Source organism: Calidris pugnax, unplaced genomic scaffold (genome assembly GCF_001431845.1).
Source record: "Calidris pugnax isolate Ruff unplaced genomic scaffold, ASM143184v1 scaffold14, whole genome shotgun sequence".
In the NCBI taxonomy this organism is placed as follows: domain Eukaryota; kingdom Metazoa; phylum Chordata; class Aves; order Charadriiformes; family Scolopacidae; genus Calidris; species Calidris pugnax.
In genome coordinates this window covers 5,864,705-5,870,500 of record NW_015090793.1, presented here as the reverse complement: position 1 = coordinate 5,870,500, position 5,796 = coordinate 5,864,705, and positions in this window count along the sequence as shown.

Below are 5,796 nucleotides of genomic sequence, written 5' to 3'. Positions count from 1 at the left end.
GCAGTGTCCCCGGTTCCCCACCCTTTGTGGGGGAAGGGCAGCGCAGGCTGCGCGGGGCCCTGCTCGTCCCCGGGGTTTCTCCCGAAATCCCGGCGGGAGCCTCTTCCAGCGTCTCCATCCTCGGTGGTCTTCGGACTCGGGGCCCCACCTTAATGGAGGAGCTGTAAGAAATAGGTGGCCAGGCCTTGAAAAAGCAAAAATGTACCTTTGTGTCTGTATTTTTTTTCTCCCCGTTAATCTTAGGGTCCTTTTTGCAGTAGACGACTCTGTGAAGCATTTATTGTAGCCTGAGCTGTGGTTTGCACTCTGGTGCCTCACAATTAGATCTGTTATATTATTTCATAATATGGTGAAATATACTGGGAGCAGATTACATGATTTAATTGGGGTTTTTTTGTAAGAAAAATTTCTCAAAGGATCAGGCCTTTACAAAGTATCCTGCTGGCTCAAGTGACAAAAGAGTAAATAAGTTCACATTTCTTTCTCTCGTAAAGGTTGCCCCAATTTTTTTGCTACATACACAAAGCTTGCGTTGAGGTATCATATTTACAAAAGCATTTCCTGCTGACACTATCTTCAGACTTCCATGTGTATGTCATACAGCCTACTCCGTTTCCTCCCTCGCTCTTGTAAACTTGTACATGTGAGGGGGAAATAGACTAAATGGCCTTTGTGATGTAGCGTGTCTGAAATACCATGATGTAACACATAGGGCTTGTTTCCTTTTTTTGTTCTCCATGTAATTTTGTTAACAAGCAATTTGGTGATTGTAGATTAACTTTTTGCTTCCCCTCCCTCTTAAAAACTTGTCTTTCTACACTCTGATACTTGGTTACTCAAAATCCACAGTGCTTTAGATTACCCATTTCTGTATGTCTTTTCTAGTCTGACTCTTATTTCAGGCATAATTTACTTTTGGGACATTAGCCCTTACATCGTTTAGGTGTCCAGAAAAATGTCTATAATGGTGAGGAGGTGTGCAAGTTGTTATTTGTAACTTTGCAAGTCATCAATAAACTCTGTTCTAGTTAAACCTCTAGCAGGAAGATGCATCTTGTTCTGTTTTACATCTTTGATTGCTCTTCCAGGCACAAGCTCCTAGGTATTGTTGGAATAAACATGATAATGCCAAGGGAAATAAAACAAGCAGTGGAGTGATGTGCCGAATGGGACGCTGATGTGATTCAAATAGCGAAGGCTCCACCATCCCTGATAGTTTGATTTATTTGTATCTTGTGTTTATGAGGAGTCTAGGACTTTGGTTCTAACCTAACTGCACCATATCACATATTTTTCTGAAATTCCCGTTAAAAGGGCAACATCACTGCTAGTCTTCCTACTTCATGTCTCCTCTTCCTTTCAGATTAGATAGCTCCTAATAAAATTTCTCACTCTTCAGGAGTCTTCACTTGGAAAGTATAAGTCATATCTTCTGAAGTAAATACAATATTTCAGGACTAATTTTCTGGGAAAATAGTTCTCTATATTGCATGTGCTGGTATATCATTCATACTCTTGTAAGTATGCACAGCGTTATTTTTGAATGCATTTGTAACTTTGTCTTAATTGATCTTTTTTTGCATTTACTCTTAGATGTGTATGCAATTTGTCAAACGTTTCCATTTCACTTAACAGTGTGCTACAAGTGATTCTGAAGACTGATGGACAAACGGGGAATTCAGAAGTCGGTTGAATAGATCAGTTAGTTAAGCTAGAGTAAACCTGCAACACAGACCTTATTTAATTAAACAGTAAGCATATTAGAATTAGATTTTTGAGGACAGATAAATGCCTCTGCTCAGTTTCTGAAAGGTAAAGGGTTATACTCTGTAATACTCCTTTGAAGTTGGTGTTACTTCCTCCATACTGGCTTCAGTGCCCTTTTTCTTGACATGTTAAGTATCTTTCCAATGGTGGCGACATATGAAAGTTGCCAGTACTTACAAGTTAACTGATAATCTTGTTTCAAAGATGAAAGCAAAGATGATATCATAAAGCTTTGTGACACGACTATTACTTAGATGAAAACGCGATCTCCTTAATGGTTAATAATTTGCTAGTTACGGGTGCGTGGTCAAAACAAGACTTCATTCTTTGGGTAAAACACTAGAATATGTTGTTTCTGGATGAAGTTGAGGAAGAAAACTGTGTATTTTACATGACTGATCACTTCTAAATTAGGTGCAATATTTGTTTATGCTGGATGGAGAGTAAGCAACACACTAATAACAGTAAAGTAGTTACCAGAGTTCCTTTCTTTCATCTTACGCAGAATATTGTGAAGTTCCAGTTAGTGGGCAAGAAAAGTCATCAGACAATTTTCTGATGACAAACTTGAATGTTTAATCTCTGAAAATATATAAAATATAAAACCCCTCAGAATTTCCTATTTGCTGCACAGCATAATATTTGCTACCATGCTTTCAGTTTCAGGCTTTAGTCACCTCCCTGGGTTTTAGGGCATCCATTCTGGATGTGGTGGGCACATCCTCCTGCCTTCTACTCATGTTCTGTTAGATGCTTCTTCCAAAAGTTCTCTAAAATATAGAGTGAAACAGGATGTTTAAGGAATGATCCCACAAGTGCTAAACGTTCTTGTGTGTCGGTAATTGTTCAGAATGGGGTATACTTTCAACATGCTTTATGAAACAGGTTGAACAGAGCTTTAAAATGGCTATATTTATGGTTTAAACTAAAAGCCCATGTGCCAGTATTGAAATTCTAGTTAAGCCTGTTAGAGCTAACAAATATATTTTAATTGAGGTTTTTATACATCTTATCTGGATGGGTTTTTTTAAGGCTCTAGGCTAAATCCTGCATTAGAATACATGTTAAGTCTTGTTCTGGGATCTAAGTGGGCAACTCCTAATGGAATCTTCCTGGAAGCTATGCTGCCCTATGCACGTGCTTTATAGCATCCGAATTCATCCTCACTAGCATGTCAGATGTTTTAGAATGATAGCGAAATTAAGGATGCTTTGGCAGTGTTTCACTGCAAGGGAGTAATTCACTTTTGCAAACCTGTAACTGTGTTGGCTTTAACTGGAATTGGAAGCAAAGTCATTGGGTGGTGCTGCTGCAGGGCTTCCCCAAGAGTTACATTTTTCTTTTCCTTACAGATCTACTTACAGCAATGTTATGGAGTGAAGAGTCAAGTATCCTATAAATAACAGTAATTTGCAACCATAAAATAAAATAAATATTTTGAAGTTTAATGTATATATTTAAAGAAATAGGTCTTGCTTTCTCTTGAGGTTTTTTTTTTGTTGGGTGGGGTTTTTTAGGTTTTTTTTTTTGTAATTCAGTAATGTATTGCATCAGGCCTTCATAATTTGATCCTATAAATTTTTGTCTGACAGTTGGATTGTTGGTGCTGTGAGATGTGTTTGATTATCTTTATCAACCACTGCATAATTCATAGTGATACTGTAGTAAAATTAGCTATTCCTTAATATGCTCAGGTACTTTGGAGTGAAGAGTTGTATGTCAGTGGCTTATCAGCTGCAGTAGTAGTTTTTGTTACAGATCTGACTGATCTTCTGTTATTAAGGGGAATAATTTAGTAGCCGTTTTACGACTCTTACATTTGCATTTTTCAAAGTATTGTTTGTCTGTCAAGTGTAGTAATGTATTAAATCTTCTTACATTTGAGAGCTGTTTCAGAATTTTCACAAAATATTTCCTTGCAATATCCCTTTATTATGAGATAGTGCTTTTTAAATAGATGTTCTATACATAGCAGGCCATACATTGCCACATTTTAGACCAATTTTTTCAGTACCTTTGTAGTTTGTTGCGTTTTACTGATATCTGTGAATCACTTGCTGTTTGAGATTTTTCCTTTCTCTCTTCCCGTTCCATGATTCAAACATTCAAAAGAAATAGTATACAAAAGAGGAGCTTTGTATACTCAGAAGTTCAGCAAATAGCTAGCTTTTGTACTTTTATGTAGGGCCGCCTCCTCTCCAAAAATCAAGCCTATTTTTGCCAGTTTTTGTCAAGGCTCAGGTAAACTAGATAAATTCCAATACATAAAATAATATTGTAACCTCTACATGCTGAGGAAGCAGGTACTTCTAAACACTCAGAACACCTAGATGATGAAAAATACGTCTTTTTGACAGTCTGGTAGCACATTTGTTTCTCTGGCTAAATGCAGTTCGCTCTCTTTTTTTTAAATATATGTACAGTTCCTGCCCTGAAGAGTTTATACTCTGCTTGTTTTTTGTGTTGTTGGCTTTTTTTTTTCATAAAGGGAGATGTAAGAGAATGGGATGAAACTATTAGGATTGGGTTTAGGTGGTATGGTTGAGTTAACTTGTTAATTTAGAAAGAGAATCTATTGTGACTTAAATGAATCTAACTGGAACACTTCAAACTTTAAAACAAGCTTAATGGTTGCATAACATTCACATTAATAGCTCTTTCTTAGCTTCTTCCCGTGATCACTTAAGGCATTTTTCAGCTAATAGATCTGAGACCACAGGCACATGTATTAGTGGTTCGTTCAGATCTTGTAATACTGCTCCTGGGAAGTATGTGCCTGTCTGTACTCATGACCTTGACGTATATCCAATCCCCAAGCGCTCCATTTCTCCCCCACCTCCTGCACCTGCTGTATCATGGTCAATTGATAATGAGAATAATTGGTTGTGAAAATTGGTTGTTGCTAAATGAAACATGTGGAAAGTGTGTCCAAAAAAATTCTATCTTGTTCAACGGTGTCTAATCTGTACTAAGTAAGTATTCTCCTATGGCTTTTTTATGAGACATTTAATTCTGGGTGTGAAGACAAAGGATTTTATTAGGTTTTTTTTCCTTTTTGTTGCTGTATTGGTTGCAAAATGGTTGAGAGAGAGAAATCTTTTACGCTAAAAAAACATAGTGACTCCCTTTCTGTCCAAACTTTTGTTGCTTCACTGTGAGAATGAAGCCATGTTGATTGAATTTGGAACTAGATTAATATGAAAAGCTAGCCCTGAAATAGGTGCATATTGATGAGAATATTCAGGATTTTATCCGGTTATCCAGTTTGTTTTGTGGGTTATTTTTGATCCCAGGTAGTACCTGAAGCTTTGTTTAGGTGTTCAATATCAAATTATTTTCTTGATTGTGGCACTTATCCTCTTGTAGTGTTACCCCATCTTGAGGGGAACCCTCAGATCCTTTCCCTTGTAAAGTCTGTGTAAGGAAGGGAATCCAGGCTAACTCTCCTCTTGCCTGGCAAAGAGAGCTGAGTGGATGTGAAAATGCAATGGTGTTTGGTGCCTGCCAGATTAATGTTTAGTCCTCGATGTATGTGTAACAAGGGTGGTCTGTATCAAGTACAGGTTTGCTGAAGGTGTGTTGTGGAGAACTGATTAGGGGAAATAACTGGAAATAAGCTTGCTTTGCTTAGGATGTACAGGGCTTCATGGATGTGCTAGGCAGTGTTCCAGGATTTATATGGATCTAGGTAATCAAAGAAGTTTTAATATTTGTTGGGGCTCCTTCACTGGTGAGAAAGAAGGTCATATATCCTCTTTTATTAAGGTAATGAAAACAGCTCCCACATTTTCCTTTCTTGTGGTAACTTCTTTATTTTAATAGTGACTGAGGTAGCTTTAAACTGCTCAGAGAGATAATTCCACATGTGAAATTTTCCTAGGATAATTAAAGAGAAGGAGAAACTTGAGTTTAATGGATAGAAGAATGCTGTAGTTGAGTTTTCTTTCTCTGTTAATATCTTAATCTACAAGTTCCAAACTTCTTATGCTGCAGGTGAAGAGTTCAACTGGGAAATCACATTTATGATGC